Source organism: Amblyomma americanum, chromosome 1, assembly GCF_052857255.1.
Source record: "Amblyomma americanum isolate KBUSLIRL-KWMA chromosome 1, ASM5285725v1, whole genome shotgun sequence".
Taxonomy (NCBI): Eukaryota; Metazoa; Arthropoda; class Arachnida; order Ixodida; family Ixodidae; genus Amblyomma; species Amblyomma americanum.
The window spans coordinates 383220001-383241488 of NC_135497.1; the positions used below are offsets into that span (position 1 = coordinate 383220001).

At 44.2% G+C, this 21488-nt stretch overlaps 1 pseudogene; it reads right to left on the reverse strand.

Annotated features, from left to right (window-relative positions):
- Nucleotides 1-293: 293 nt before the first annotated feature.
- Nucleotides 294-1981, reverse strand: LOC144122888 (uncharacterized; annotated as a pseudogene).
- Nucleotides 1982-21488: the final 19507 nt, after the last annotated feature.

Here is a 21488-nt window from a genome sequence, read left to right on the forward strand (position 1 = left end):
TTCCTGTACAGAAGACCTTGTGAAGACCGAGTTCACTGGTGCTGGAAAAGCGCGTGTGCTGGCTTCTGGCGCACCAGAGAGTGATCGCTGGAGTTTAGCAAGGCGGAAGTTTGGGCCATCTAGTCAGTTTTCATCTTTAAGCTCACAGCACAACATAACGGGAAGCAAGACGAAAGACTAACAGGAACAAGCGCTGCTCGTGTAAGTCTTTAGTCTCGCATCCCGTCCTTGTTCCGCTGTGAGCAAAAAGATCGCCGGAGTTCGCTGCTGCTCACAACTTTATTCGCAAACTTTCAGACGTGCTCTGGAAATGAAATCCACACGTGATAGCGTTCCAAAATGCTCCCCAAAAGGTATCCAAGCGAGATAAAGCATATTACTCACTTAAAGTAGGAGGTGTTTTGATGAGACACAGTGTGTGTGGCCGCAGTCCACCTTGGCCGCTTTCACCATCCAGCGTGCATTCATTGCCTTTTTGTTTCATAGCCTGGCAGTGGTCCGATTTTCTTTGAAATATAGGATGGCAAGCCGTTCCGAGAAGACGCTCGTGTTGGCCTCTAATGCAGCAGATTTGGAGCCACACAATTTTGCTGCTCGTCAGACCGTTCAGAGTATTAAACACGCTGGAAGTTGTAGCCCACACTTTGATGAAGGCTGAAGTCACTATCACTGGGAAAGCACATGCCCTGGCTCCCAGTGCACCAGGGAGGGATCGCCGGAGTTTGCTGCTGCTCACAACTTCCTCCACGACCTTTCAGACGTAGCCTGGAAATGAAGTCTCCACATGATATCTTTCCAAAATGCTCCCCAAAAGTCATTCATTTGGGGATGAAGCGTCACACTTACCGTAAGTGGGAGGTGTTTTGATGGGACACACTGTGTGATGGCTCATTCGCATCTTAGTCGTTTTCACGATCCAGCGTGCGTCGCCTTCCTGTTTCACAGCCTGGGAGCGGTCCGTATTTTCGATGTAATGTAAGATGGTAAGTGGCGTCCTGAAAGTTGAGGATATTGCTTAAGGTGGCAATTCCGCGTAATAATCTGAAGGACGGGGTAGGAATAGGTGCTGTCTCTTGAAAGAAATAAACACTCTCTTGGCGCAGGGCGGAACTGCAATTATTATTACCTTGCAAGCATTCCTACTCAGGAAAGCGCCGTGACTTTGGTGCGAAGTTAATCAGGAAACTGTAGAATGCCTCCACAGCAAACGTTTGGCCATTGGACGACGTCTGTGCAATATTCTTGAGGAGACGCTTGTCTCCGGCGATCTTTTTGAATGTGTCGTATGCCTGGGGGTCTGAAGAAAAGGTATGCTTTAGAAAAAGTCCTTTAGGCAAGGGCAACAAAAACGTACTGGGGTCCTTCCACACTCTCCTCCTCTCCGGCATGTCGTCGTGTAGACACCTTAGACACTGTGCGTCATGCCCAGAGTGCTGGTTGTTGTCTGGATTTTGCATACTCCGCCAGATGTCGACAACCAGCTTTGCATCGCGTCCTCCGGCACGGGCTGTCCAGCACATGTGGTTGGTAGCTTTCTGAAACCACATCTCCGTCTCCTGGCATCCAGCCCGCTTTCTTGCCGCAGCCCGCTTTTTCTTGACAGCTCACATTAAAACAAATGCATCAGGGAAGACTGCAGCACATTCGGTGTAAGCACGGAGCTGTTCAATCAGGCTATAAAAAATTCTTGCTTTTTGAGATGTGCCGAATGTCAATTGTAGTGGCTGATCCGGGGTTCATGCGTCCGCATGGACTTTCGTGACGCAAAGTGGTGGTCTGTCGTGAGAGACCGGATCTTTGCACCTGTGCTATGGATTGCCGAAAGACATCAAGAAAATAAAATTAGTATGTAGCACGTTAACCACTTCAGCATGCTGCTGTACCGACATGCATGCATGCACGTACGTTTTCCCTTGAAGAATTCCAGCTGCTTGATTGTGCCCTCATTCTCCATGTTAACGCTGGCCATTGCCTAATCCGACTCCATGAAGACAGGTTATAAACATTCCTTTACAATATTTGCACTCAATCAGCTCACGAAGGGCTTAAATAAATGTAGGTCACTGAGTTACTGCAACAGTTTTCCACAGACGTGGTTACTGACCTCCCCCGCAGGACCTGGGCCGAGTGAAGAATTCTTTTGAACTTCTGTACATACGTGGTGTACATCAGGAACTTTGCAGAAAACCCAGTGGAGTCTAATCGTCCGTCACCGGTGACATCGACCTTTTGGTTGTGCAACTGGTCGATGAGTACAGCTTGTTCTTGTAGCAAGATCTCTCGAAATGTTATTCAATTTTTGACTAGCCTATCATGAGTGAAATAATAATTTTACTTTGAGTGTACTTGCTTTAGCAGTTGTGGGTAGAGAAGAACCACGCAAAAAAATGGCGAAAGCAGAAGTAAGTTCATTCAATCTGAACTTCATTTCTGCCTTCTGGCTGCCTAGAGGTAAACAATTAAAAAACCGCCGCTTTTGTACTGAAAACCATCAACCGTGTCATACCGAGGTAAATATATCAATGACTGTCTGGTATGTCGGTAACCTTCTCTACCGCAGGAAAAAGGAAAGTATTATGATATGTATAGAAGGCCTGGTCGCTTGGGACCTGCACATTCATGTGAAGCAATATCCTCAGCGTGGAGGTTACATTTGCAGCAGGTGGCTGGGCAGCAGAATGTTTCCTGCTGCCCTTCCATTGATGACAGGCTGGCTGTTCCTGTTCCGGGCATGCTCCAGAGGGCATACAGTGCTGACGTTGATGAGGCTGCCCTTGGTGGTGATGGTGGTCTCCGCAGGGCCCCTAAAAATCTGGGCAAGTCTGTAACAGGTTCCACAGAGATCTCTTGAACACCAGGAACTGCCGTTCTTCTGGGGAGGCGGGGGGGGGGGCGCACGCTTACTATAATCAGAATAGTGCCAATTGTTACGCCAAAAACCATTATATGTATGAAGAGCTCACCTTTCGATATCGTCATGATACCTTGGAGAGTAGCTGGAATCAGAGTCCGGCATGTCATCGTGTGGAGATGTGCAGTCAAGTGGCTCACTGATGCATGTGGCCGGGGCGAATGCTGGAAGCCGTAAGGGTTCCTACACTGGCAGGAGAAGCCGTAGTTGCTGCCACTGTATGGAAGCAAATATATATCCACACAAAATGGGCACATTTTCAATAAGTACTTACAGATGGCTTCGGATCTAGTGTTGTGCTCGACAGAACCATTGTCCTGGTGTGGACAGCTGCTGGCCGCATCCCTTGAAGGCCCTGCCTCTGAAGGTTCTGGTTGAAGGTCTTTGCTCTGAAAAGTGGTTGTACACAGCCAGACCACCGACTTTGATTTCAATATCATTTTGGTTCATAAAGCTGGCGCTGGCGCTACATATCATTTATGGTTTGCTTTACATTTCATGCCTTTCACAACAATAGAATGATTTGGGTAGTTCATCAGTTTCTAGTTTCTATCAGGAGCATGGCCTGGGCAATCACTGTGCGATATCCGTGCACGCCTAGCGCAGCATGGCTGCGCCATTCGTGCACAGTGGATGCATGGCCACTGCGGAATTGCGGTAAACCAGCAAGCCGACAAACTTTCGACCGCCGCACACCAGCTCATTTTTAGCGACCTGCCTCTCGCACTGGAGGACGTGCGAGAAGTCATCTACGATCACCTTTGACAGCAGCACCCGGCCCGCGCATCAGCAGCGTCAGAAGCCGCTCCGTGACACAGCTTCAGCGCGTGATGATCCTCGGTGTGCGCGTAGCATGCGCGTGGCCCGGAGAAAGACGGGTGCGCCACACACTACCTACAAGCGACGTGTTTGGTGAATGTGGCGCAGTTGAAAGACTGGAGCACTTGCTCCTTCGAAGTGCCGCGTTCTAACAATCTAACGACGCTCCTGTGGCTGCAAAGGCAGTGCGCGCACCCGTGAGCGTACTCTGTGAGCCCCTGCGTATACTTTGAATAGACAGGCTCGGCGCCCCGTCTGTTCCGTCCCAGGTTGTTGCGCGGAATGACAGAACGCTCCGCGCGTGGTACATTTGAAGCTTTACAGCTGGACGCGTCCACACCGGCTGTTGTGTACAGTGAGCCGTGCGCATCATGTAAACATTTAATTTGAGTGCGCGGTGCGCAAAGGACAAGTGTGTGCGTGTATGCCCCCGGGAGTAAAGAAACAAGTTAATGCCGGCGACAAAACCATCGCGTGGGCCGCGTCCAGCCGCTCTCAAAGCAAGTGTGCGCTCTCGCGCGGAGAACTCTTAGCAGGCATGCGAGAGCGTCGCGCACTACGTGTATTTTTGCCATCTGTACATAGTTTATATTGCTGCCCTATATACTCCTAGCCTTTTTTCATATATCTCCTCTCTTTATTTCCCTCCTTGCCCTTTCCCTCTCTTTTTGTTCCCGCTAGCAGCTCAGGTGCTTCAGGTTTCAATGGCAGATGTCGCGGGTAGCAAGACCGTTTCTTTCCTTTGTTTTTTTATTTATAAAAACTGCATCTACATGGCAGAGTTGCTATAAACTAAATGTGATGGCGCCACGCTGGGATAGTGGCTTACTTAGCTTCGCTGTCACAGCAGATGATGCGAATACCCCAATTTTTGCGATCGAATCAGGCAAGCACCGCAAACAAGCAACACTGCCTACCAGATGCCATATCTGTGCGAAATTTGAACACGAAGAACGCACCGCTTTAGCAGACATTCTACGGGGCGCGTAAAATTACTGAACATGCTGTATGTTACACAATTTTCTAAGCTCATTGAGACCAATCCCAACTCACGAACGCGAAGCACTGTACTTTGTTACTTCGATTAGCTCCTTCAAATGATGAAAATTTGCGTCGTTATACAGCCAGCTCGCCAACATTTAGAACCACTATAATATCAGCCTGATGCGTGTTCGAGTCAGCGACCTGAGTGAGCGATGTGAACGTTGGCGCCAAGCTAAGAAAGGACAAGTAATTCACAGTAATACTTACTAGGAGTCTTTGGCGCTTCGGGGCCGGTTGCTCGTTTGCAGCGACGTCGACAAGTCTAAGCGTGAGCACAGCGTTATACCGTATGCGGCAGTGACACGTCGTGCGCTGCGCCACATCGCGCTTCGTGCACCGGCATAGAGAACAAAAACGTAGACTCTTTCGACAGTTTTTTGAAGTCCGATTCGGGCACGTCTTCAGTGAACAAACGTCCGGCATCGCGAAAATAAAACTCGCTATCCGAAAGGCACTTGCAACAAAACGCGATGGCGTCCCACTGATCACGCGAAACAGTGCAGATCCAAGGATGTTGCGGGGTTGCAAAACTGGGGAGTGGGGCAGACACGGGACCTTCGAGAAAAAGAGAACCGCGTTCGCCGAGAAATAACAAGCAAAAGAAGCGCGGCGAGCGCTCCCGCGGAGCAATCCGAGGCACTGCGGTGGGGCGCATCACCCCTGCGTCAACAGACGAGAAAACGTGGACCGACTGCTTAGGGCTTGTTTTTTCGGTGATATGTGCTGGGAACTATAATCATATAGCGATTTTATCAAAATATTACTTATGACGTGTCCAAAAAGAGCAATAAAAATTACTTCGACTGTTTTCACGGTTTCTATTTGCGGACCTCCAGGTGATGAGGCAATGGATCAGGTTTAGACTCGCGAAAGCAGAGTCCACGCGTATTTTTATTTCTGTGGGCTGAATTTGCGGCTATGTTGTCTGCGACTGAAACCGTTTATTTACGGAAACCTAAAAAACAAAATAAAAGCAAAAGCGAAGCCGCCCCTCAACTGGCTGAAAGGCATTTCCCGCGTTGGTTGACTCCCCTTACTCTTTGAGGTCAGTTATAAAAAAAGGCGGGAGCCGAGGCATTAATTCGAATTTAAAAGAGAAATCGGCCGCGCAGGACAATAATTCGCAGTTTCTAAGAATGCTCGCAGCGTGTAGATCGAGTTCGCTCGGTGAAAATACGATCTCAAATTCCTCTTTAGTGCAGTTTTAAGGGCATGACGCAGTAGCGTTAATGGCTCTCTTCAGCGGCTTGGGGTCTTCTTGGCATATCACTTCGCAGACATAGACACTTTCGGACAAAACACATGAAGCCTTTTTTTTAGCCAAGGCGAGCGAATGCAGTGACAGCCCAGATGTAATGTGTCTGACTACGAATCTAAGAGGCACGGGCTCGACTCCCATCTCAGTGCAAGTTTTGTTTCAGTGCAGTCAGTTTGCTTCACATTATTAGAGGTCATTATGACGTATAATCATGTTGCGACTTATATACACAATCTATGTGATGTTTTGATCGCTTTTCAAATCCGCCGCTCTAGTTGTGACGCTACCACCTTTTCGACCGATCCGCATTTTCAGGACACGCTGCCGGGTTCTCCTTTGAACAGGAGCTCTAACACTCTTGCATTAAAATATTTGCCATCTTCAGTCCACTTTACCTGCGTCAATTTATTGTGTGCCGTTCCACAGAGTATGCTATCTTTTTCAGATTTACATTTACAAAATACCCTTGAGTCTATCATCCCTACTTCGATTACTGGCTGGATATAGCGCAAAATAATTCGACAAAACAGGGTGCTGGGCTAGTTGGTGATTCATACTTGAAGCGAAGACAGTGCAAAAAAGTTACCACAAAAGAGAAGACGACACGACACAAAGAACGCTACTATCGGCTGGTTTATTGTGTCAGCAAGCCATATTTACATAGGTGGTCTCATCACAAGTCACACTTGGATCGCGCCAGCTATCTTTGAGAGGAACACGTTCTTGGGCAAGTTGGTTCATAGCTTGAGTAGATGAAGCGCACAAAAACACAGCACACAGGAAAAGAAAGACACCAGGCAGGCGCTTTCAGGCTATCTTTCTTTTCCTGTGTGTGGTGTTTTTGTGCGCTTCATCTACTATATCTTTGAGAGGCTTAATTTTAAGAGATATGAAATGTTTAATCACCTCTTTGGTTGTGAAAGGTAGCTATTGTCAGAAATAAGGATAGAAAGGATGGAAGAAGGAAAAAAAAAATAAGCAAGGAAAGAAAGAAGGAAAGAAAGAGGCATGTCAAGGAAACCACATACCTCTTTCTTTGTTGTCGCCTTGTTTCTGACAATAGCTACCATTCACAACCAAAGATGCGATAAAACCGTTCATAACTATTAAAATTCAATCTGTCTAAGATAACTAGCACAGGCTATGTGTGACACGTGATGTGACAACCTATATAAATGTGACTAGCTGACAAAATAAGCTAGTTTATAGTAGCGTTCTTTGTGTCGGGTCGTCGTCTTTTTCTCTGGAAGCTTTTTTTTTTTTTGAGCTGTCTTCGTTCCAAGCGTACAATGCCATAACATTAGTTTCAAAACATACCATGTTTTGTCCTACGATCTGATCTCGAAGCCAAAAATAGTGGTCCCCCTGTTCCCATCAACTTTAATGCCACCAAAATTAAACCGATGTTTTTCATTAATCGTTCCTCTCAGTGTCACTTTCTAATTATGACCTGAAACGCAGCACTAACGAATATAAAAGTACACCCGGCCAATTCCTTTAACAGTAGCGCGCGACCATCGACCAGCTGGCTTGTAAGCGCCTCATCAAGGCGCAGAGCGACGAAAGCATCGAGAATAAGCGCGTACATGCACTTGCTTGTTTCGTCTCTCTGCGCAGTGATAAGGCGCTGACAACCCAGCTGGTCGACGGTCGCGCGGTACTGTTAAAGTGGACTGGTGCAGAGCCGTATATTTCATTAGGGAGAGTTCGGCGGAGGGTCGGGACTAACAGCCATCCCAGTTTAGCAGCGGCGCTGTCCGACATTTTGTGCCGAGGCATCCGAAGCTCGCCTTGCCGGGCATCCGAAGCTCGCCTTGCCGGGCGTGCTGGCGCGATGTCTCTGGGGAGCTTTTATCGAAGAAAATAACCACAAATAACGTTCGCATTTGAACGTTCACGGAAAGGTAGTTTTACAGAAGCAGAGTTTAACATGTGTCAAAGGCAGGACTGCATAGGCGAGTGCAAATGCACCATGGGTTGCGTTTCTGGTCGGCAGTAGATCTCCTGTTGTACCCTGCCCCTCGCGTTGTGCCAGCTTTTTGTAATACCGAAGTTTATTTTGTTAACCACAGAACCAAAAAAAATTGTCTTTAACGCGCTAGGACATCGTACGTGCAGCATTTCGTAATGTGGAGACTTCTATAAATATTTTAGTGTTAAATTGTTTTGATGGACCTATTAATTCGTTCAGCTTAACTGCCCTCTCATTTCTCACATGTCTCGCTTGACAACGCCGCGAAGTACTGCAGCGAGTGTTTTCAGCTTTATTTAAAGTGTTCACTGCTGGCCATTGAAAAACCCGACTGCGTTGCTTACTGACAAAAATAAAAATTGCGGTGGTCTAGCTCTGGTTAAACCTGGAGTGACGCGATAGCTACAGCTGGCCGAGTGGAACTTGCTCAGTTGAACTGCAAAGTCACTCTTTCGCCGCTCCGTTTCGCTGGGCGTTCCTTCTTCATCTTTGTCCCACTTGACACGGCGCATGCGCAAAGCTGTTGCAGCTCGGTAGCAGCAGCTGCTCCGCACCACGTGGCTGGTCACGTTCCGCTGCCACGGTCACGTGCCACCACCACGCTGAAGGCTCGAAATGCTACCGTAATGTGGCTATCGATACAATAACTTATTCGGTGGGTGTCCGCCCCTGAAGTTCTTGCTGGTGTGTAGTGAAAGAGTGATAGGAAATTTATCACTCGATTGGCCGTCGTTCTGAAACCCGCGAGGTATGCACTTAATTCATTATTTAAACACTGCAGGCTCAGTGAAGGGCGGTGGCAAAAGGATTCATCGTGAAAAAAGTTCAAAGCTATGCATGAACAAAAAACGCAAATGAATAAAACTGACTCATTTATAATATCAGTGCCGGTATATGCAGATTGCCCAGGCTAACTTTAGCCAAGGGTTAAAAAAGATGTTTGCGGTAGGCCAGGGAAACCACATACCCACACCTACCAAATTTCTTGCGCATCATAGGCAATTTTTGTGTTGCAATCACTTAATTATCAATTAATATATGTTTCTAAATGCGTAAATATTGACTTCAGACAGAAATGTTGAATAGCAAAGATGGAGTGAACCTTAAGAAACCCCTTCTATTTATTTATGGTAAAGAAAGCCTCACGTGTATTTTTCCTGAGCTCCAAAGAAAGCCCGCGAAATGCAAAAAAAAACATCTAGCTAGCGCATCAGCTCGCCACGATTTTGCTGTTCTCAATCTTGGCTTGAGTGAACGAAATCAGCTGCTGGCATGGCGCGACGACCCCATTGCTCTGGCAGGCCGATATGTTGACGGTGGTTGCGACGGCCGCGGGAGTCAGTCTGCAAGTGTGACGGTCCACGCCGCCAGGTGATTTTTTTTCTATTTCGCGGGCTTTCTTTGGAGCTCGGAAAAAGGATACACTTGAGGCTTTCTTTATCACAAGTAAATAGAATGGGGATTCTTGAAGGTGCTCTCAAACTTTACTATTCACATTTGCTGTGTAGAGTCAATATTTACGCGTTTAGAAAAATTATCTTAATTCGTAATTAATTGCACAACAAAAAATTTCCTCTTATGCGCAAGCCGGTTGGTAGGTGTATGTAAGTAGTTTCCCTGGCCTATCTCAAATATTTTATATCTCCTAACCCTTGGATAAATTTAGCCTGGGCACCCTGTATAAGGTATCATGATTGTGGCTGGCTTCATTAAGAGACGCGTGGTTCTACTCGTTTATGGCCGGAGTAAAAATAAAATTGAATTTGTTCTCAACAGGTATTGTTAGGTTCTGTAGTACTATCACTTGACTATTTTTGTCGAATTTATTGCTTCTGAGTGACTTAGAATGACCTGTTTCTATGTCCATTCATTTATTTGCACCCCTTAAGGGACCTTTCGACAAGCGGAAAAAGTAGGAAGCTATTTACAAGGTGTAAAAAAGAGATTATTTGATGGCTGCCTCAAATTCAACTGGGCTTAAATGGAGGACACGGTACTTGTGCGAAGACTGCTTGTACAAATGCGGTCATTTAACATTTGGATACATTCTGGACACCGGACAGGCTTGTGGTTTTGAAGTCCAGCTGTTAAGCAGTTAAGATGAGCATGGACACATTCGTTTTGATTTTTACACCTTTTGTACACACGTATGAAAATCTTTACCTTCTATAAACTAGAGTATACTGCTGTAATGGGAAACAAAGTGGTATAAAATATTTTATTGCTACATATATATAAGCATCTCCTGATTATGTAGGAGTTGTTCACAAAAATATATTATAAAAATGAAAAACCAATGCACATAATCAGTGCAATATACAAAAGGAGGTCAAACAATTAACAGAAGTAAAGCACTCGCTACGACTGTAAAAGCCAAAATGCAACACAGATACCATAAACATGATCGCCAGACAACAGATTTGTAAGCGAGGAGGATGATATACATTCTGATGAGACCTGAGATCGGCTCATCAGCATTCAAGGTAATTCCTGAATTGTATGCATTCCCCGGCTTAATTTGTAGCCGTAGGCTCAATATTTCTTCCTCTGCGGGTTTTTTCCATCATCTGCATAACTATACGTGCCCACCAAACGGACGTTTAATTAGAGGTACCTAGAATACCATGGCAATGCACAAGAAGGCTAGTATTTTGAATATTGCAGCTGTGGCCTAGTGGCTTCAGTATCTGCGTTGCATGCAGGAGGTGCGGGGTTCGATCTCCAGTGCCGCCTGGTACCAACCGGTGATACAATGGGCGAAAGCTTTCACCTGGCCTGGTGCTCGGCTTCTTTATGGTGAAATGCTTGGTAAAAGGGCTTTTTAACGCACCTTGAGAACACGAAAACACCTTCTGCCATGGCGCTCTTTGGCCCAAAATGGCCTTTCGCCATAAAAATTTAATATCATCATCAAGTATTTTGGCACTGCTAACCGGAGGCTTGTTTAGACAAATCAATTTGTAAGGCTACTTAAGGGTCCATGCTGCCACGCAGTTCTTGAATAGCTGGCACATTGGCTGCTGAAATGGTGTGTTTGACAATTCTGCTGAACACAGATGTGAGTTATGTATGCAGGGCCTAATAAGGGTATACGTGACTTGTAGCTAGAATAACTCATAAGAAAGCAAGAAAAGAAACATAATTTCACACACAACTGGCAGCTAAAGGTGTACAATTAACTGAATTGGTCACAATATGTCTATTCTCTTTATTGTGAGCATTTCAGGCAAAACGTATTGTGAGAATTTCAGGCAGCACTGCGTTCACTTAGTAGCTTTGACTGTCGTTCATATCTATCCCATTTACACTTGCTTTACATAAAATGCGTCATAGAAATTTTAGCAACTTAGTTTTGTTTGCAAATTGTCATCACAACCAGAGGCGGCCATACACTCCCCTTTATGAAAACACCGCACCACTCATAATTTAGCTTCAATAACACCCTAATTTATACAGCAAAGGCAGAACTACTGTAGTTTCAATAAAACTACAATTCTCTCATAAAGCATACAGGGCAGCTGGAGACAGCTCAATCATCTCTGTGCCTCTAAACCAACAAGCTCACGAAAACATCTTGATGTCAGTATATTCCGTCCTCGTCGTAGGTGCCAGTTTATTAATGTTAAGGACCAAGCAACCCACACTTCTCCTACACTTCTAAAAATAATACAGGAGCACATGGGCTATGGCGCATTGCTGTGAGCTGCTGTTTTTCGCCTGCCATAACACTTCTTGTCTGAAGGACGCAGCCAGAAGGGCCTTCTTGTGCTGTTTTACGAGCTGTTGACGCACTTGCAGATTCCGTGGCTTCCAAAGCTGCCATTTGCTTTCCGGTTCTTTTGTTCTCTCATCTTTTAAAAGGATGAGGATACGAAAGAGGGTGAAACGTTGCATTATAAGAGTATTAATGCTCTGACACTGAAAAAAATCCCCCACTTGCAGAACACATCACTATGCCTTGAAGCCTGTTTGTATTGATGTGGTTGTGCAAAGTAGATGAGTGCTTGAAAAATATACTTTCTCCCATCTTCAACAGGGACACAAGGCTATTACTTGGAATAGCAAAAGAACCATCTTGATAAGATTTGGACCAAATGTACTGCACGCACTTTGCGCCATTTTGTAGATCTTCTACAGCCTGCTTACAGAGGTTGCATGTCGTGTTAGTTTTCGACACAGATGAAGCAAGGTACCCTGCCATGTACACAAATGCACTCTCTGTGCTGCTCATCTCGTGTAAAATGACAACTTCATCTGCGCCTTCAATTACTTTTGGCACACTGTCTGGAGACTTGGACCGATAATCTACCAAAAAGAAGGCCCGTCATCAATGCCGCAGCTTTATTTTTTTTGCAGGCTTCAAACACTGTGAAACGCTGATGACACGAAGGGCCATCTTGCACTGATACGGTGCAGGATTTCGGTTCCTTGCAAGAATCATTCAGAAGAGGTTCTCAAGGCTGTCTTGTGTGAAGCGAGCTGTGAGAACAAATTTGTAGCCCTGTTTAAGAAGGTGTTTTTGAAGTGATGAAATGCTAGTGATGCTAAGCAGCACGCCGGTTTGCTTAGGTTTTCATGAACCACCAGATATTATAGTATCCTGAAAGAGGTTCACGAAAAACTGCATAAAGTTTACAACTTTGTCATAATTTTCTAGGTTAAACTGGCTGAACGCGGTTCGAATGTGGCGACTGCAATCAAGTCAATACATTTGCTTATTTGCTTAAAAAACCAGACTGTGGTCCGGGCTTTGGTGCTTAGCATGCCATCTTCAGCAAGCTGCACAATCGCACATGTAGTCTCAATCAATCCATCGATCAATAATTTTATTTCTTCCTCACAAAAAGATTAGCGGAGGACGAGGAGGGCTCGAAGAAAAAGTGGAAGTTTCCACTTGACGAGCTTCGAGCCCCCTATTTACAAGGCATATACAGTGGAAGATTAAGAAACATACATCTTTATACATTAGAAAGTTTAAAAGTCACTACGTATAATATGCAATACAAAAATAATATACTCATTTTTGAGCCACAAATAAAGGTCAGTATGTACAAGGAAGGCAGCCACGGTAGCACACCAATTTCTACAAGAGAATTTCTAAAATACATAAAACAATTTCATACACGCTCACTGTCGCGTTACAAAGGACTTAAGCATATTGTTGGTAATGGTGCTTACGTTAATTCCTTGACAATGAAGGTGGTTTAGTAGGGTCGGTAGGGCATTACGGAGCATTTGTTCAGATAGTCTTAAGCGTGAGTAAGGAATTTTCCAAATTAGATTAGTGCGTGCATTGTAGTGTCGTGTTTGAGGGGTCAAGTTAGCAAGTGTACGGAGAATTTCAAGTGAGTCATGCTTATATCGCTTTGCAAGGTAGAATGAGTACATATGATGGATGGAAAGAATGTCAAATTTAGTGAAAAGTGCGGATCGCTCTTTTCTGTAGGACATGTATGCGATTTAAATTACCAAGTGTCGTTTTACCCCACACTAAGAGACAGTAGTTAACATGTGAAAGGAAAAGTGAATTGTAAATGTGTAATTTAACGGCCGTTGGTAAGTACGATTTATATTTAGTTATGACCCCAGCAGCTTTTGCTATCTGTGTGGTAACGTGGTCAACGTGCGTGTCCCAGGACATATTTTTGTGAAAGTGGACACCAAGACATTTGACAGAATCTACGATTTCTGCATCTGCGTCGCCTAAAGTGAACGTCATCTCTGGAGCGCTGGCTGCTTGTCTGGTAGTGAAAATAATTGCCTTTGTTTTATTAGCATTAATCTGTAAAGAGTTTATTTCGCTCCAGGTGGTCAGTTTTTCCAGAGTGTTGTTTATTTCGGATTGAAGAGAATGATAGGAACGACTGCGAAAAAATATTGTCGTGTCGTCTGCATATGTTACGTATTCTGCGTTGCTACTAATGCACGTAATATCATTTATGTACGAGTTAAATAATAGGGGACCAAGTATGCTGCCTTGGGGGACACCTGCTTTTATTTGCTGGCAAGTGGATAGAATATCCTGTATGGAAACGCACTGCATTCTGTTTTCGAGGTAAGACTTTAAGAGGTTGAGAGGTATTCCACGTATTCCATATACTTCCAGTTTTTTTAACAAAGTAACATGGTTTATGCTGTCGAATGCCTTTGAAAAGTCAATATATACACCTGCAATTACACATTTTTCTTCGATTGCTTTCAAAATTATTTCTTTTTGAGCCAAAAGAGCATATTCTGTGGACATTCCTTTTCTAAAGCCAAACTGAGTGGGATTAATTAAATTATGTTTAGTTGCAAACTTGGTAATTCGTATGTGGATGAGTTTTTCTAGACCTTTCGAGAAGACTGGCAGGATAGAAATTGGCCGATAGTTTGTCAGATTATTTTTGTCCCCTTTTTTAAATATAGCGACTACCTTAGCGATTTGCATCTTCCTGGGGAAAGTGCCTGCTGAGAGGCAAATATTGTACAAGTATGTGAGCGGCGACAAAATGAGGTCTAGTGCATATTTTACTGGTTTGATCTGGATATTATCAATATCACAAGCAAAGCTGTTTTTCAGTGAATGGTACACAGCACAGACCTCAGTCTCGCTTGTAGGGTCAATGTAAAGACTTTGTGGATTTCTAATCATTCCATTTATTGCCTCCGAGGAATGTGTGCTGGTGACCAAGTTTACAAAAAAGGTATTAAATTCCTCTGCTAGCAACGCTCCCTTAATGACTTTTTTGTTTAATATGATTTCATTAATATTTTCCTTTACGGGAACTCTATTTAGCAGCACATTAATTTTTTTCCATCTATGTTCAGCTTTTGGGGCATTACCAACTTCAAAGTAGTTACATAAATAAACCTGTTTTGCCTTTCGCAGCTTAGCATTAGTTTTGTTTCTATGCCTTTTAAAAATTTCCCAGTCTTTCAGATTGCGAGTGTTTAAGAACCTACTAAATAGCCTTTCTTTTTTTCTCATTAGTTTCAAACAATCGTTATCGATCCAAGGTTTTCGAATTTTTCTTCTCTTTTTGCATGTTTTCATTGGAAATGAACTTGAGTATGCATCAATAAACAATCTCAAAAATAGTTCATAAGCACCATCGGCGCTCGGGGAGCTATACACTGGTTCCCAGTTTACCGCAGAAAGGTTTGTGCGAAATGTGTTCAAAGTTTTTTCATTAATTTCTTGAAATGCTTTAATTACATTGGCTCCGTCCGCATGTTTCCTTAGCGAATTTTTAGCGAGTAAGAAAATAGGCAAGTGGTCACTTATGCCGGACGTGATAACGCCACCAAAAACTTCGTGTTCAGGTATGTTTGTGACAAAGACATCCAATAAGGTACACGACGTTGTTGTTATGCGTGTAGCGTCTTTGATCACATTGTGACAGGAGTGTGATAGGAGTATGGTTTGTAAGCACTGCCGAGTGTTGGATTTAGTCATCAGATCAATATTGAAATCACCACCCAAAAACAAGTTGAGGTTGTTATTGCTTGCATAGTTAAGGATGTCTTCAAGGTGAAGAAGAAAAGAGTCAACTACTCCATTAGGAGGACGATACATGACAGCTATAAGATACCTTTGACTTATTGCAGTAAGGCACTCTACATCATCGGAAACAATAGAAAACTGATCAAGCACATCACACTCGATACATTTTTTTACGTGCAACAACAGACCGCCACCACCTTTCCGAGTTCGATTCAGACAAAATGTATTGTACCTGTCATCAGTGACATTATCACACTCTGAATGAAGCCGAGTTTCTGTAAGCATTATTACCTCAAAATCGAAGTTAAATTTTTCTAGTAGAATATTAAGAAAATCTTGTTTATTGCGCACTGATCTTATATTCAGGTGAAAGCACTTAATTCCATTTATGTTCTCAGAGGCAGCAATGTGATTTACTTCATGAGGTTCCATCGCCATTCCTGATGACGGCAACGATCTAGGCTGCATATTGATGCGGTCACACTATCTTTTCAACATCTTGCTCATTTCTGATGTGGATTATTGTTGACGCTTCTTCTTGGCGGGCGAAAATCTTTCCGTCCCTTGCCCACACAAATTTCCAACCACAGGCTTTCTTTTTTTCGACAGCTTTAAACATTAGCTTCTTCAGCACCGGGCAAAGATGTTCATTTACATATATGTGGTTTTCATCTGACCGCCCAATGTCAGTAGTGGAAAGCCTAATCTTTCTTGCCCTCAGGAGCACTGAGTCACGTTTTGATCGGTGCTTGAATTGCACGATTATGTTAGGAACTGCATTTTCATTTCGAGTTTTAACCCTGTGACAGACTTCAATGTCATTTGCAGTCACGGGCTCATTCAAAGCAGTGCCAATGTGACCTAGTATTGTGACAATATTCTTATCTTTTTCTTCCTTAATCCCTTTAATTTCCAAGTTGCGGTTTCGAGAGTACTGTTCACTTGTGAGGATTCTGGTCTCATGGTCATCAAGTTGTTTCTTTGCATTTCGGTACTCACTTTTCAAAGCATCGTTTTCTTTCTTCAGTGCTTTATTTTCCTTCTCTAATAGCTCATTTTGGTTTTTCGTCTGCTCATACTGTTCATTTAAAAATTCAAGGCCCTTTTTCACTTCTTGCAGCTCCGTTTCCAGCTGCTGTTCAATCTGTCTTTTGAATTCCTTCATTTCCCTCTCAAACTGCTCTTAGAAATCGCGTAGCTCGCTATTCATGTTATCAAGCTCTCACGCACAAACACACAGAACAATCAATATTGGCAGCAGTAAGACAGCAGTTTTGAGAAGAAGAAAAAAAAGAAAAACACAGTTTCCAACCTGTGACAACAAGAAGAGGTGCGTCAAGCGGTGCGTTCTTCGCTGTCCCCTGCAGCCAAGTGGCCCTGTCCGTGAGAGCGTCCCGTATTTGTAGGCCAAGCCCCTGGTGGTGTTGCAGTGCCGTGACGTCAGCGAAGGCTGATATCACGATTCCGGGCGCAGCCACGTGGAGCCGTGCGCAGATGCAGATCAGCTAGATCCTGGGGCCTTTATCTGTGACAAGAAGAAGAGGTGCGTCAAGCGGTGCGTTCTTCGTTGTCTCCTGCGGATACTTTCACTTAGTGAAAATGGCCTGAGTAAGTATGCATCTCACTTAGATATGGTGCGAGTTTTTAGGGTTTCTCTTTTTCATGTTTTACCAATTCTATCTCCGGCCACATGTGAACAATATTATTTGGTAACGAATTCTTCAACAATTTTCTTTGACAACGCTATCGTCTGTAGCCTGCAGAGGTGATTCCTGATGTTCTTTAGTATGTGAAGAACAACTACTAGAATACAAATGTTCTTTGCCGGATGGCCTGGGTGGCAGCGTCGAGTATGAGACCACGCCATTCTTTTCTGCTGACACACCAAGCACTCTGCATAAAGTTCGGTTCCCTGCATCTACGCCACTAATAATGGCCGCAATCCAATGGCACTACACTTCTGTAAAATCTCGTGCACTAAAGCTACGTAGTCACTGCGTTTGAAAGATGATCCAGTGAAATGGTAGCCCACTACCTGCTTCAATCGTGTAGAAACACCGCCTACCATGAAGGCTAAGCAGTGGGTTACTAACACAGGATCAAGTGCTTTTTCTCCTAGAGTGCTAAAGCCAACACACTTTGGGAGCTTGCGTCGTACTCAAGCTTTACATGCAGTTGTATGTCATTTATCATAGGAACACTTTTTATTTCGTGTTGCTTAAATGCTGCTAGCTTGCACTCCATCATCTCAAACACTTCACGGAGAATCCCGGTTTCAAATTTGATGCGTTGCGTATGTTCACGGAAAGTACATTCAGCTGGCAGAGACTGACCTTAAGAAATTAGGAGGTTGTAGCCTCTAGAGCCGCACGCAAAGTGGAGTCTTAGAGCTTTCTTGATAGTTTCGGCAGACCACGGGCAGCCAGTGTTTTCCTGCCTGCTTAGCAAGCTCGCACTTGATCCTCACTCAAGAAAATTTTGATGTTTTTTATTGTTGTGTTCTCTTCATAAAGACTTGGTTTTTTTGCTGCAGGCGCTTATCTTGAGTTGTAGGTCTGACACGTTCTGAAGCATTAACATCCAAACAAGTGTTATGAGTACATCTTGTATTAAAGCAGAAATCACCGGTAAAACGTAGTTTAGGCAAGCACAGATTGAAAACCCACACTTCGAAGGAGAAACACGGCCATTTTCGCAGGCATGCCCAAGGCTCAAACTTGCTTTTAAAAAATATAACCCAAAAAGTAGTCTCAATAACGGTAGTTTCAAAGGACTGCGGATTATAAATGCCTGAGACTGGGCAAAGTGCCCGTGTAAGTATGAAGAAGATTACTCATTCCTTAGTCTGCATTTTTTCCTGGAAGTCGGAAAAATTCAGGGAAATAGGCAATACTTAGTTCGGAACCAAATATAGCAATGCCAGCCCAGTTTACGGCATGTCAGTTCGGGCATTATTCTCGTCATTTAAGGTATTAGCGTGTGGTCAGCAGTGAAATCATAGCGACCCTGCCTGCACTTTTCAGTACAATTACTTCAATATTTATGTACGGTACAGTCCACTCCCAGCATGAAGCTCTCTACGCTGCACAACGAAAAGTGATCAGCTTGCTGTGGTGATTCAATATAGAGAGTGGCGCCTTATACTGCTTAAGAGCACGAGGCTGACATTCACACTGCATTCGCTAAACGTTTTTTTGCAGATCATTTGCTTCTGGCCACAGCATAGGGTGTGCTGATACATCAAAATATTAAAAATCAAATTCAAGCGACAGCATAAATTACTGTAAAAAAGAGTGCTATAAATGGAAATGCGAATAGGAGCTACAGTGGCTTACCTTTGCAGGTGAGAACTGTCGTGTAAGGATTAACAAAGGCTCATGGGACCTAAGGGACGTGCTGGCTGTGGAATTCGTTTCTTGAAGTTCAGAGCAAGCACCTGCTTACTCACTGGACGCAGCAGATCCTATTACCATCAATTTGGCTGCCTGAATGTCAGAACAGGTACCAGTTGTCACTATACAACATCGCAGCTTGAATTATTTGGACACAAACAAGAACACACACTGTCAGCAGGGCTGCATAATTACCTGGTGAGTAAGCCACTGTTGACCTGATGCAGCCATGAGCACGGAATCAGCAGGAGAGGTAGCTGGGCTTGAGTCGACCTGAAGTGTGTAGAGTAGGCTTGTAAGCATATACCACAATCAAACAACTGATATTGAAAGAAATATTGTACAAAGCTACCATATTGGTGTGGCCACTGTTGAGGCGAAAAGGCAGCGGGAAGAAGTAAGACGTCAGATGCGTCTACAGAGCCCCGATGAATGTCAAATGCATGAACTGTTAGATCAGAAGGGCAAACAAAAATTTTTTGCGGCATTCAATAAGCCACAGTAGCTTACCTTTCCAACTAAGGACTGCTCTGGCAAAGCATCTATGATAATAGGCACTGTAGCAGAGGACGTCGGCATTGCATAGTAAATAGCATCTGCGGAGTTTCGGTGGAGGTTCTTGATTCCCCAGTTGAGCGCTGTTGAAGTGGCCTCAGGCATGGAGGCAGAATCATAATTGGGAAGCAGCGAATTGCCCTGTTGAAGTGCACAGCATACCTATTAGAACATGTCTCTAAGAAATGATTCAAAAAAGAAAAAAAAATCAGGTAGCAAACTTGTGGAAGTGGATAAGATTGAGACGAAGCAGATGTAATTAGAGGCACGGCAGCGTAGGTTCTCATCTTCGAAGTACTTGTCCGTAACAGAGAGTAAGCGCTTGAGCATAAGGACATGCCACAGGAAAACCAAATAAGCCATCAGAGAGAACCAGAAGCCATGCATAACTAGAAGAGATGCGGCATCTTACGTTTTCAAGCAGGCACAGCAGCGAACCAGCTGCTACGGGGACAGTGCTTGGAGCTGAGATGCTAACTATGAAAGTGCCCTGCTGGAGTAAAAACGCCGACTAACCTAGCTGAATTAATACTGAACAAAATTAACTATCCAGACAGCTTAGCAGCAGACAGAGAAAGCGCAAGATGCAAACAGCGGCAAAAGCTTTTAGCTTTTGCTTGGAATATTAAACAGCGCAAAAATGACGAGCACCTTGAAGGCTATATTGTAAATTTTTAGTGCCTTTCCTAAAAGGACATGCTAAAAGAGGCGAAGGCAGTCCGGAAAAAGAGGCTCAAGCCGAGCAGTTGCGTTAGAAATGACACAAGGCTAGCAATCGTTAAACTATATAGAAAGGAATAAAGCTCACAAAACAGCAAAAACATAAAGCGTACTGCTATCAGTGGTCATAATCTTAAGCTACACGAGAAATGTATGCGGGCCTGAGCATCCCATCCCATGACAAATGCAAACAAGACATAAAACGACCCTCATTACTTAACAAACGCTGATTCTTATATTGCAGTATAACACAGGTGAACCAACTGTCACTGTACAATTGCTGCACATGAAATAAGCCCATAGGTTTTTTTTCTATTTGAGGAGCTTTCAGTTTTTTGCTTTCCCCGGCAGTTGTCTCTTAAAACCATTATATTTATCCACTTTTGCGATTTTGTACAACGTGAATCGTTAAATACAAACTCATGATTTTATGTGTGCAGCGAGATGGTGCACTTATGGTCTCTCCATGTACTGCATATATGTTGCCTCATTTTTATTTTCTTTTTAGGCATCTTTAAATATCAAAAACACTGACTCCTTCAATAACGGCTGAAGATACTCCTAGATTACGCTGATGCAACACAACATAGCAATTGCGCCGATGCAGCACAACCTGCGTTTTAGCGCTTTCAGCACGAATCAGCCTTAAACGCAAGAACCCTGAGCCGTCAGCGGTGAAACCGCGAGAGGCATGCCTAGTGAAGAGGGTTTGCTTATCAAGCAAGACGCAATCAGTGCTGTAAAGAAGCTGCGATAAAGACGGCGTATAAAATTTATCTTTCTCTTTTTTGGAGGTTGTCGCTTCTGCTTGTCTGTGCAATGCGAAAAGACCGTCGGTACTCATGTGCACTTCAGCTTCTTCGGTCCATTGCGAAGTGGCTCAAACTGATCTGGCTCGAAGTGGATGTACCTGCATTACATTTAACAGGCGCGAACACATATACACAATAATGCAGGCCTAATTACACCGACTTATTTTCACACTTACCTCAGAAAGGCGCGAGTTGTTGTCGGCTTTTCTTTTCTTCGTTCTCACTTCCCAAAAGCGGCACCGAGCTGGATTCTTGTCGTCTTGCAGGAAACGGTAGTGTGCGAACCGTTTTTTCTGCGAGTTTTAGCAGCCTACTGCGCTGCAAGTTCCCATTGTGATGTCCGTGCAGGTCCCCGAAGTTTTACATTACCGATACGCGCACGAATGCCAGCAAAGATGCCGCAAAGATACCAGCAAAGATGCCGCTGGTAGGTCACAAGAGGAGCAGTACTTCTGACAGCACTGTCGCATGCACAACACCGCTGGGGATCTCAGCAAAAAAGGCGTCTGCGGGGCGGAA